Below are 13,673 nucleotides of genomic sequence, written 5' to 3' on the forward strand. Positions count from 1 at the left end.
GGTAAAGAATTTGCTTCTTTAAGACAAATAAAATTGAAATCTCAAACCGCTCCTAATAACCTCAACACTTTATAATCTACATATCAGGGTAATAACGGTGGTGGGCCAGAATGATGCTCACACACTGCATGGCTGCAACTATACCCCCCCCCACCTTTTGTTCTCACCCTCTGGGTTTCATTCAGAGTTCAAGCAGGTCATTAGCAGAGTGATTACAGTGGGAGAGCGGGCATCCATTAAGAAGATGCAAGTGTGTATGTGTGTGTGTGTGTGTGTGTGTGTGTGTATGCATGCCTGTGATCACCATGTGAATGTGTGCACACATGTGTGTGCCTAACTGTGATCACAATGTGTGTGTGAGAGTGTGCGTGTGTGTATCAATCACTCCAGTGTGGGTGACTACGAGGAGCTGTTTGTCTCATAAAAGGGAAAAGGATCAAAAGGGCTGGTCTACCAGCTGGACCTTCAATCACACTGGGACAACATGACTTTAGAGCCCTGGGCAGCTGGAGCTCTGGGGACTAATGGCGCTTGTGTGTGTGTGTGTCTGTGTGTGTATATATGTACATCTATCTTTGTGAGAACCAATTTGAGTTGGGTTGGACTTAGGCTTTTAGCTGTGATAGTTAAGGTTAAGGGGCTATGGTTTGGATTATGTCAATGAGTGTCCTCCTAACAATAGAGGTACAATCGTGTGTGTGTGTGTGTGTGTGTGTGTGTGTGTGTGTGTGTGTGTGTGTGTATGTGCAGGGTCCTAGCTCATTTTGCATCTCCAAAATCCAGCTCATCCAACACTTTAAAGGATAACTACATGTATTGTAACTTGGGTCTTATATTTGTAGTTTTGTCCAGCACTTCTCTCTCTTATGATAACATTGATAACATACCAAATCAGCTGTTGAGATCTGGGAACATGGCAACATAATCACAACAAAGCCAGATGAGTCAAGAAATATGAGGAACAGAAAGCTTTGAAACATTTAGCCAGATGATATAACCTAGCCATCTTTATCTGGAGACAAAACCGAAAAGTGAGTGATGATGTGTTGCTAATAATTTACTTTTATTATTGATTCATCTGCCAATTATCACTTTGATTCATTGTTTCTTGAGAAAATCAAGCTTTGTATCATTTCCTAGAGGCCAAAGTGGCATCTTCAAATTGTTTTTGTCCGACAGGCAGCGAGAATTAGGCAGATCCTCCACTGAAGTAAAAGTAGAAACATCACAGTCTAAAAATACTCCATTACAAGTAGACACCATGAATTCAAAAGGCATTTAAGTAAAAGTACTGATATCAGCAAAATGTCCTAAAACTACGAAAAGTGAAAGTATTCATTGTGCAGAATGTGTCTTTTCACATTCTGTTATTATAGAATATTATATTATCTCTTTGTATTACTAACAAATATTGTATGTATTGTATACTGTAAATATTGTATAGATGTAGTTCATCATGTGGAGCCAGCTTTAGGTACTTTGTATACTACTGGGAAGTTTAGTACCACAGTGCTGCATCATGTTTGTCATATCATCTCATGTTTAAGTTGAGCATTAGTGTGAAGTAGCATTAAAAAGACATTTTCAAGTAAAGCATAGGCTCGTTAAAATTGTATTGAGTAACAGTCCTTGGTTACATTCCAGCCAAAACTCAAAGATATTTCATCTTATATCTAAGAAAAGCAACAGATCATCAAAATTGAGAAGCAGAAATTTCTGGCAATGTTGCTTGAAAAACATCTGAAACCATTTATCAGTTCCAAAAATAGCTGCACAGGAATTTTCTCTCAATCGACTAATTGTTGCAGCTCTACGTCAAAGTTTAACCAGGAGTTTATCTGTAAACTGTGATGGATGTTTAGGTTTCATTCTAATGTTCATCCTGATTTTTTTTTCTTACAAATAACCTCAGAGTTTGTTTACAGCATTTCTGGTCATCTGACAGTTTGTGGCTATTTTTCTGCCATGCTGTCACATTCCCAGATCCCAGCAATGAACTTGGTCAGTACAATGTTGTTATACGTGGTAGAAATAATGACCAAAACTATAACACTAAGACCCAAGTTGAAATCAACTGGAATTGTCCTTTAATTGTATTTTATAAAAGGTTTGAGGATAACTTGACAGCAGGACTATGACACTAATAGGCGATTATAATTCAAAACAGCAAATATGACTATGTAATCACAGTGTCCCCGGTTCTCGTCTGTGGGATGACCTTTGTTGCCTGTCATCCCCCATCTCTTTCTCTTCCCTCAACATTGTCGTTTCTCTACTGTACACCATCTAAAAAATGCAAAAAATGGGCAAAAATTAATATCTCCAAACTTTTGCCAGCGTGACATCTAAAAATATAAAATGCTTGATCATACATGCACCATAAACAAACTTTTCAAGGCAAAGATAATGCAGATGAACTGCCTGAAAGCAGGGCTGACATATTACAGTCAATTTATTACACATGCAGTCTGAACACCAAACCTTCAGCTGACCCTTTGCTAAGCCCTAAGACCTTCTCAGTGACTGCTGCTGCTCCTGTCAAGCTTCTCATTCTCGCAGTGCACATATGGAGTTTACAGTGAAAACGGTCAGATTTACCAAAGAAATTGTTGAAACAATAGGTCTTTGATTCCTCACAGAAGTAAGCGAAATCAAGCGTCTCATTTGTAGCTGACGACTGTGGATTTGTCAGCTGAAATGATGATTCTTGCTAGCAGATTTTAGAAGTCTAGCTAACTAATGTGAGCTAATGGGCATGTCCAAACTATTCCACAAAGGGCCGTGTGGCTGCAGGTTTTTCCTCCAACCAATCAAGAGGATGCAGTCTGACCAATCAGCTGTCTGAAGACTGAGATCAGCTGATGAAATGAGTCAAGTCTGGTGTGCTGCTGCTTGGTTGGAAAGAAAACCTTCAGCCACTCTGCCCTTTGTGGAATAGTTTGGACATCTGTCAGTCAGCTGAGAAGTCCATCTCCAAGTGAGAACTCTGGTAAATGGTCTTAAGTATGTAGTTGAATGCTTTGTACATGATGTAATGCTAAAAGACTGAGGCTGAAGCTACATGTCCCAGCATAACATCAGCGTCCTCACCGGTTGTTGATCTGTGTAATGTATACAAGGGAGCAGCAGTATTTGTGCTTTTGAGTGCAGAGCTGGTTTGCCCCTTGGCATGATATTAAAAAAAAAAAAGAATAATAACATGTAAATAATAAACCATACTTGGACAAGCAATGTAGTAGTTATACTTTATTGCATTTCAGACAGCGTGCTTCACTTTTACAAGAGAGAAGGATTTGAGGAAATGAAGAATGAGTCACGAGTTTGGCAAATGTTTAGTATCTGATGCAAGTTTGGGTGGAGCTGCTGGAGTGTGAACTTCCTCAAATCAAACGAAAAGCAGGAATTAGCTGCTATTGTTACTCTAAATTCAGTCAGAAATATCCATAAACAGTGGATGTGATTTTTTTAGTGTAACCTGTAACACCAAAGATTGATGTAGCTAAAAGCTAAAAGTGTGGCCATTGCCGTTGGACATAACACTGGGTTGCTACTGCAGTTAGTAAGCTGGCTAGGCAGCTATGCTAACATTTGCATCTTACATTAGAGCAGATAAAAACAAGGTTTAATCCATTCCTCATACGTTTGCACGTTTTAGGTTCTTGATAGAGAATACATAAATATACACCACCCTCCAAACTCCTAGATACCTTCTTAAAGCCTCATGCACGCCGCATCGACTTGTAGGGAAATGCAGAGGTTGACAGGGCTGCTGGTGCCTAGTTACAGTTACTAAGCTATTATTGGACAGTTGCTGTTCAGAGTGGGGGTTTAGTGAACTTAAAAGTCATAAATATGTACTTACCCATTGCTGCATGTAAGCCCTCCTCTCCTCTCACCTGTAAGAAGCAAACAAAAAACCTAAATGATTTTTCAAGTAAACAAACTCCACATTACAAATCCTCTCATGTTTTATGACTTTTACCAAGTTTCATCTCCTTGTGCCAGCGCAGGTTCTTCCCACACTCAAGCTCGTTTGCTGCTGGCTCTGTAACCCAGTGAGCTTCTGGATAATCTGTGATACTGCACAGGTTTGTGTGTTAGAAAAATACTAGCTGCATGTTGTCAAATGAACAGGTATGCACAAGCCACCACAACCAGAGTTCAGCAGCTACACAGGTGAGGTGAGAGCTCAAAATCCTTGCACATTCTTGCCAAAACATTCCACAGACATAAGTGAATATATTTCCTTTCAAAGCCCCTTCGAGCTCCAAAGCTCCAAAATGTCACCCTACTTGCTTTTCTGCCTGATATAAATCACCTCTTCGCTTCACAAAAGAGAGAGGATTTCACCTGGGTGTGTGTACGTGCATACTGTACACGTGCATATGTGGGAGTGTATATGTGTGTATACGGTATGTGTACGCACATGCAACGAGGCGGTGAGTTCAAGGCTGCAGGATCGGCATGTCTGTTGAGTTTTAAGATCTTAAGATGCCTCTTGTACCTGTCATGCTGACAGTTTTTGTCTGGGAGCTTTGTTCGGACCGTCCCTTGATCTCAGAAGGCCATATTAGGATCTGTGTTTGACATTTATTGTATGCTCATTAAATGTGATGATTGTCTTGGTCCCATGCAAACAGCAGGGCTACATGGTGACCATTCATTTATAGCACTAAGAGCACATGGGCTGCTTTCTCTCATACTCCTCCTCACATTGTGTTCGTCAAAGCAACAAGCAAAGGTAAATGAGTTCCTGTTGACAAACTGTAAAGAAGTGAGTCAAATGACTGCCCTGTAATTTGAGCTATGCTGATGCAGAAATGACACAATGCTCATTGGAGGTGACCATATTTCTACAGCTGCAATCATTATATAGTTATCTGTAGTGTTTATTTTGACTTTCTGTGCAAACTGACATGGTCACGACAGGTAATTTTATTGGTACAATATCTGTGTGGGTGGACACTAAAAATACTTCTTTATATTACTTAAAGTCCGACGTTTTTAGCCGATGTTTTGTCTCGACACTCCACACTTACTGGTTACTGGGCTACCTGTTGCTGTGCGTAAAGTAAGGGTGGGAATCAGTGCTAATGTTAGCTAGCCAGCAAGCAGAATACAGTCTTTCCAGCATGATGGGTATAAGTATATTGAATATTAAATCATTAACAATGCATAACCAACGTTATCTGGGCATGTTGAAAAAGAAAAGAATGCCTTGTTTCAATGTTCTCAGGCTAAACAGGGATCCGACATGCTCAAGTTAGTTGCGCACCACAAAAGTTGACCATTTGCCTCTGAGAAAAACTGGCCCTCAGATGTCGGGGAAAAAAATGGACAGGCGGCACTATCATTCTAGTTTTTCTCACACGAAAAGTGAGGAGAATTCAAATTTCAGCTCAACTTTAATTTAACAAGGACTACAGCAAAAGTTACCTTAAATTCTGAACTAATATCCTTTTTCTTTGTCTACTTCAACATTAGTACGCAACTGAGCTGGACTGGAACCAGACTAATAAGTCAAGTTGACTCAGGGAGAGATTTTCTAAAGATAAAACCAACAAATCTTTGAGGCATCTGTGTTTGAACCTGTGACATACTGAAGATAACTCAACCTGCTGAGGACACAGAGAGTGGATGACTCTTTGTCTGTGTGTGTCATGACATCACCAAGTCTGTTCCAAGTCAATTCAAGGACTCAGTGGGTAAACAGGTTGTGAGACCAAGTTTCAAAACCACAGATCAAAGGAAGAGGTGTGTTACAAATGAGGTGAATTGCAGTGTAGGAAGCAGATAACCGGTGTGGAGACTGCACTCCTGCCAAATACCTTTCTTATAAACTCCTTCAAAGGTGGAAGAGAGGCTGACGCAACATCTAAATATGTTCCACTGTGTGTATATATAAGCAGCTCTGTTGTTACCTTGTACAGTAGGCCTATGTCCAGTTTTAGAGGAGGATTGAGGGATTATCATATGTCTTCTATGGATTTAGAACATTTCTGAAGTCAAGACTCAGACAAACCTTTCAAAGCTTGTTGTGTAATTTCAAAAATGCATGGTCACCAAAGGAAAACTTAGAATAGTGAGAAGTTGGTGGAAGGGTTTTGACCCTGCAGCAGTGATAGCTAAATGCATGGAAGCAGCTTGGGAATGGTTTCAGACACATTCTTTAGGCAGCCTTTTTTTAGTCCCTTTGGAATCTGAATGATATTTCAGTCAAAAGGCGAGAGCAAAAGCCTGTGGTTGTGTGGGTGAAATTCGGATACCATCCAATGTTCAAAGCCTTGAAATACATATGCCACACAATGTTAAAGCATTCCTTTTCACAATTTACAATGCATAAACATGATGGTTTACAGAGGCCCAGGGTGATTATTTGCACAGAGGTCTAGTTTCAGCTATTTCAGGTTTTCTTGAGGCTGCCCCACGATGCCGCCCCACGAAGTGATTCTTGAAAGTGTTAAACCACAGGCCCCCAGCTTTGGTGAACACAAAACACCGACTGTTTAGACTTCAAATATCCAACACAGATTGTCCAGACAGCACAAACTACAGAAAGCAACTCATGCTTGTATGAAAAGAAAATAAACTATTTGGGCATTTATGTTTCATACCAAAAATGTTCTTGTTCATTCCTCTAATATGACAACATTTCACACAGTCCTCATTTTTATGAATGAGAGTGGTCTGCTTAACACCAGTGTGATTGCATGAAAGCAATACAATGTTTCTCATTAAAGAGATACCGCATTAAATAAAGTCTGACAAGTTGCACTTTAAAACTCGACTTTGCTCTGGGTCATGTATTCATGGCATTGTGTTTCTGCACATACAGAACATGAACTTACTGTCAGCAGCTCTGATAACACAAGAGAGAATGCACCAATTTCTCATTTTTCAAAAGTTGTGAAAAGCCTAAGCAGAGCAGCATCTCCACAAGGGCCCCACTGATGTATCATGAAAGACTGTGACTTCTCAGTTTGCATTTGATACGGTGTCTTTTTAGCAGCCACGCGAGAAAGCCAGTTATGGGAAAACTGCAAAAGGGAGAGACAGGACGCGCTCCTGGGCCTTCAGAAGTCTTGTCAAAAGCCTTTCCTTTCTATGCTTTGTCCCACCGATATTCATCTTGCCAGTTGAAAAGTGAAGACGGCAAAAACTTCGGGCTTGAAAAGAACTTTTCAACTTCTAAGAGACACCTTGCAACAGGACTGAGTATTTGAAAAAAGAAAAAAAAAAACCCTGAAACAGTAGGAATGGAAGGGACTTCCAGACTGAGAGGCATGTTAAAGAATCAGATACCGCGTTTGGAAAACGGAGCGAAGATGAATATGGCATTGTCCTCTGGTGAAAAGAGGAACCAGGCACATACAGAGTGTGTTGATTCTGGCTCGCTTTGTGTGCTCACATCCCGAAAATCAATTTAACATATCCCAATAAACATGTACTTAAGCTTCTTATACATTCTCAGTCTGAATGTGCCCGAGTGCATGCATGAGACAGACACAGATAGATATTATACAAAGACAGAGATTGTGTGCGTGTGTGTGTGTGTGGCGATGTGCATATGCTTATGTATTAGCTACACCATCAGTAACACCTTGTTAGACAGAATTCTTCTCAGAACTGTCGTTCTGCAGCGTGCTGTTAAAAGAAAAGTTTAATAAAGTTTGATCACCATTTATTTTATCTAAAAGATCAGTGGGGCCTTTCAAAATTTGCAGAGCAAAAACTTTCACTCCACATCTTTTTGCCTCAACTCCACTCGTCTCTCAAAAGAAAGCTGACTTCATCACCGCACCTCGAGAGTTTGACGAAAATGAACGCTAAGCTCTTGAATCCTTTCTTTCTTTCGCTCAATGGCAAAATGAATAAATGATATTCCTCCCTTTAATCGACGCACTCAGCGATAACAAAGAGACTTTGAGACACTTTGAGGACACCTAACGATCAGAAGCATCAGGAGGTGCTCTTCGTTTTCGTTGACGGACAGACAGATCAAAAAGCAAGCCCCTTAAACGCTTCTACCCACTTTAGAATTATCTCGCCTTTTCCCTCTTTCAAGCACAAAGTGGGAAGAGAGAATGATCGTTTCATCTCTACTCTTTTCTCCAGTTTCAAAGTTATTTTGCCGGTGATAAAGCGCTCTGTATTGACGACTTCGAAGGTGCCTTGTCTCTTGAAAGAAGTGACATTTTATCTATATATAGTGTTAGAGTGTGCTTCAATTTAACTTCGTCTGGCGCGGAGCGTGTCTAGTGTTGATGTGGCTGACAGCTGCTGGTTGAAAGACACGGGGAAAGTACTGAAGATTCAAATGAAGTTTTGCCATGACGACAGGGGCTTGATGTATGCTAATCAATCGATGGGGTAGAAAATATGCTTGCTGGTGGAGAGAGAAAAAGGAAAAAGTGTGAGTGACAGAAACTTGTCAGACAGCACTCACCGAGATATCAAAAAGTCACAAAGTTTGCGTCGCCACACAAGAGCCCAAATCGCATGTGGTATATGCTACAAAAGGTTTGACTTGAAACGCTTTGCATTTGATATAAAGGAAAAGAAATTGGGACAATTCTCCATATGCTGTGGCAGCAAGCAAGATTCTTCTTTTTTTGACAAGGGAGGGGGGCAAGCTTTGTCTCTGTGACACCTACGGTGAATTCCTGAGAAGATTCTCTGTCTAGGTCTGTCGAAGCCTCTTCTGTCGTTCAAAGGACATGGGCCATAGGATGTTGAATTTACATCACAAAAGATCCTGAACTGTCTCGGCAAGTAGAGGTATAACAGATGATCAAACAGACACATCAGATCAAATATATCAGTCAATATCTAATAGAACCCATTCTGAACGATGGACAAGACATCTGCTGTAAGAGACGCTCGGTTGAGGCTAAAAATATTGTTTCGCTACAGTTTATCAGAGTTGTTTGGAAGCTTAGTAAGATCATAGCCAGATGCTTACAGGTTTACCACCGTGAAGCTGCTCTCCAGGCTACCTGACACGGAGAGTTTGCCTAAAAACCACAACATCTGAGCTTGTGCTGTTCATTTCAGCTTTCAGCTCAGCAGCAGGAGCTTTCATAAAGCAGTAAAATATCCATTCCAGATGTGGATCCCTATGGAATTCCAGGAAACACGCACTATCCCAACCAATCTGTTCATCCACATGTATATTTCTCATGTGTCATAAACAACAGGTTAAGATGACTGACGGCAAACTCAATCACCGGGGAACAATGATGAGAGCACGGGTCTTAACCTCTCTCATTTCATCTCTTAAATGGGGATTTCTCAAAGTGTTTCTGGTCTCCTCTCTGTATGGAGGGTCTTAATTGCATGTTGTTAAGCCACTACATGTGAAGATTTAATCATATGCCTCTGCGTTAACCAAAAGAGACCCACATCATTAAGACAAAACAAACATGGGAGTGCCATAAAAAAATGTAAAGGCTGCAGAGGAGATGGAGGACACACACACATGAACGTGTCAGGAATGCTCCTCCAAAGTCACGGTTAGACCAGTAAATCCTCACAGGCAACAACCATGCTCACGTATACAACGTCTGACTCAAATTTACTCATACAGAATAGATGTTCATGTTGGCACACACACACGCACACACACATACGAGGCAGGAGGAGCTATGTTATCACCAAATGTGATTAACGCTGTAAAACGATTAACATCAGGGTATTTATTCAAATCTAGACATCAAACACATTCTTTCTTCTTTTTTATCTCCACAGATCACAGAAGTTACTGTCAGGGGAGAAAGGCGCCTTCCGATCAGCTCAGCGGCCAGCGCGGTCGGCCAAACAAGGCCCGCGCTTTCAGCACAACTCTCTCACTCTCTTTCATCATTTACAGAGGGAGCGTGCCACGCCAGCGCCGTCCTCCGCCAGGACAAGGCCGCTCCCTGTCAGGCAGACAATGGACAGTAGAGCTGGAGGTGGCAGTGGACTCATTGTGATGGATGATGTCACCAGCATCAGACCCTGACACTGTCAGACACCAAGCAGAGGGTCAGCGGGTCAAGAGTGAGGGTGGACAGTGAAATGGTAACAGCGGCACGGGGCTGCAGGGTCGAGGGGCTGTGAATGGAGAGTGTGTGTCTGTGTGTGTGTTCATGGTACAGCTGAAAGAAATACACACTCTGAGCAACATATATACAGTTATGTGTGGGAACAGATGGAATGAAGGAGATCCAGACCAGAGAGACAAAACATGTGGAGCAGGACTGCCATCTGATAAAGGAGTCATGTGTCATGTGAACCCTATGAACGTGTCATGTGAACAGTTCCAACCAGGAGTCACAACCGATCTATACCAATACATTATCTGCCAGTGACATCATCACATACTAATCAACATTTACTGATGAGCATGTTACACTAATTTGTGTGAGCGGGCTCCATCATGGCCTTTACTTATATCCACAATGAGGCAGGAGAAGATCAAAATCTAGTTTTCCCTTTCCCCAGCTTCTCTGAAAGTTTAATGTCATAGTTTGGGAGATTTCAACCAAGAGCAGAGTGGGGTAAAATGAAAGTGTCAGATACTCTCTAGTACCACAAAAAGCATTTTAAATGAGTCTATTAGGGGGCTTCGCCTCAGCCTCAGCTGGCGTTTAGCTGTACTGTAACTGTGGTTTTGAGGAAGTAGGGCAACTGACCTGAAGCCTTTTAACACTTTGGATGTTTTACACCAATTTATTGCACCAATTTATAACCCTTTATTTATCCTTCAGAGGAGAAATTTGGGTGTTAGCAGAAGTACAGAAATAAGCGCAGAGATAAATGGACTTTAACAAATGCATAATTAAAAAGTATACTGTATATAAAATATGAATAGAATATGATATAAACTACGTAGAGCCATTAAACTTTGCTGCTGAAGAAGTTACATTCAAATAGAAGCAAAGATGCGACATAGTGGCTGTGCTGCATGAGGTATTTCAGCTATGGAGACATTACATGTGTGTATGTGTGGGAGCATCAAAACAGTTTTAATTGTGGCTAATCCTGGACTAAGATTATTTCTAATGGGAAATCTTCTGTGGAGATGCTCCGACTCAATTTCCATCTGGGATTATTGAACTCTTTCATTCACAGGCTTATATCTCAGTGTGGATAATCAGCCTTTAGTGTCTTGGCTTGCCATTAAAAAAGAAAACATGGAAATATGATATATATGGTGTAAACACACACTCTGGTGCGCACTCCCACACGCACACACACACACACACACGCGCACACACGCGCACTTGTTTATCTACTGTAATGTGGTGATACTGTAACCTTACTGGATGTAGCCTAGTGTGAATTTAAGATGTGTTCTTTGCTTTTTTGCTTTTTGGAAGGGAACATGAGGCCTAGGACGCCCATGTAGGTCAAAAACAAATCCTGCGCCTCAAGCTGGGAAGCCAGAAACTTCTTTGAGCATCTGAGGGAAAGGAGCAGGAGCACTGAGTTTCTTCCAGGTGCTGCTTTTCACAGTGGTAATCCTGCCACGGCGTGACTGTGATTTTTACAGAAAATCTCTCCAAACAGGGCCCAGATGGTGGGAGGTAGAAGCACACACATACACAGAAAACACATTCATTCACAGACGTGCACACACATGCGCGCGCACACACACACACACACACACACACACACACACACACACACACACACACACACACAGGACTGTATACAGACGCAGGTGTACACTTGTGCTTATGAAGTACAAAGCTGACGCGCACACACACTCAGACTAAAGGTGAGAGCTGACTTGTTGCTCCTGGGTGGTCTCTGTGTAAAGATAAGGGCAGGCAGGAATAAAGGCCGTTGGTTACGTTGAGGCACAAGTTTTCGGACTGTTTCCCTTATGTTCCTCTTTTCTACACATGTGGAATGTCTGTGGCAGAGTGCGAGCTCGTTCCTTTCTAAGTTTAGCTGCGATTACGGAGAGCTTTCTTAATGACAATGAGTCAGGACTGACGCTACATAAACCTCCTCCGCCTCGGCTCTATTTCTACTCTCATCAGCTCTGTTTGTGGGGGAGTTATATGTGTCCTAATACAGGAGACACCTCTGCTTTGTAGTGGTGTTGGTCAGGCATGACGATCCTGACAGTGGTTAGCATGTGGAGAATGTGGATATGGAAGACGTTTGAAATGAAGAGATAAAAGAGTTAATCTTCTACCGTTTCTAAACCGATTCCCTCCATAGCTCCCTATTTATGTACAAGGAAAGAAAGAAAAAAAAACTTGCTCCATCTCTCCCAGCCTTTCTCCATCTCTCCCTTTCTGTTTCATGTGGTTACTGGAACAACAATGTACATTCTGAGTGCTAGGCCTTTGATGTTGTTGCATTCACCGAGCCGTCTTAAACCGGAGGAGAAAAGAGAGGGCGAAAAAGACGCAGGAGAGATTCTGTGGTGTGCTTTTTCTCTCCCTCTTTCCATCTCTCTCTCTCACTGGCAAGGCATCTGACATCTCCCGGCAAAAGACAAATTCGGTTTCGCCTGTTAAGTCGTCAGTCAAAGCTGCGCAAGAGTTTTTTTTTTCCTCTTTCCTGCTCTCTCTCTGCCTTTTTCTCTCCCTCTCCCTCTGTCTTTGCTTCATTTCCGTGGATGCGGTGTTGTGAAGGCCGCTTACACGCTTTTCAAACAATAACAGTTCACCCCCCCACCGCAAGTTTCCTCTCTGCCAGATCCCTACACATGCCAGCACATCCTTTAGAGAGCCTTGAACCGACAACAAACGCTAAGCATTTTCACCGCCGAGAGAAAAGAGGGGCCCATCCGCAAGCCCCTGTGTAATTAAACTAGATCTAATACTGTTATATGTTTCTCTTAGTGAGAGGGAGCATTTCAGGGGCCGCTTTCTCACAGCAGTGAATAGCTGTTTCCAGGTCAACACAATGCCCTGCACAGAGACGAATAAAGCTATAGGACAAGGGCATTGCAGGTTTTTATACTTGCTTTTTCAGGCCTCAGAGAGTGAGATGTGCATGATGGTACTGACCAAGAAAGAATGATGAACAATTTTGCTTACAATGATAGCATTTACATGCATGCAAAGGGTGAGGCTGACAATATTCTGCATTTTCTCACTGTCAATAAATCCAATCATGAACACCAAATCCTGTGCGTAAGTTGGTCTCCCGATCCTTTCTGACGTCCCCAGCCTGTTGGTGGCACTAAGCCTCAAGCCCATTCAATGCCATCAAAGGTTCAAATCTTTAGATTTAAGTGTCACAAACAGGCTTAAATTTTTTTAAAATGAGGAAGAACAGGGGGAAACAAAGTATTTGTTGGGGACTACTTTCAGCTGTGGATTTGGTGCTCTAGTGAGTATTTAAGGCACCAAAACACCAGTTAACCAGTGCTGCAATGTGGCTCTTTTATGTGTTTTTAATACTTTTTGGACAACAGTGGAGCTGTATGGCACAGAGGAATAAGTTATATCATGTTTTGGCTCCACAGACAATATTTCTGAGGGCTCAGTTCATTGTTGGTTTTGATTTTTCACTGGATTTGTTGACAATAAGAAAAATCACCAACCTTATCCTTTCAGTAATCTCACTATTCCAGGCTTTTAGAAATAACCTTGTGTCTAAAAATGAAAAATAAAATGGTTTTCTCTAATAGTTTAATGGTTAAAAAGTATCCTGTTCGTGAGCCAGCT

Source organism: Chaetodon trifascialis, chromosome 2 (assembly GCF_039877785.1).
Source record: "Chaetodon trifascialis isolate fChaTrf1 chromosome 2, fChaTrf1.hap1, whole genome shotgun sequence".
NCBI lineage: Eukaryota > Metazoa > Chordata > Actinopteri > Chaetodontiformes > Chaetodontidae > Chaetodon > Chaetodon trifascialis.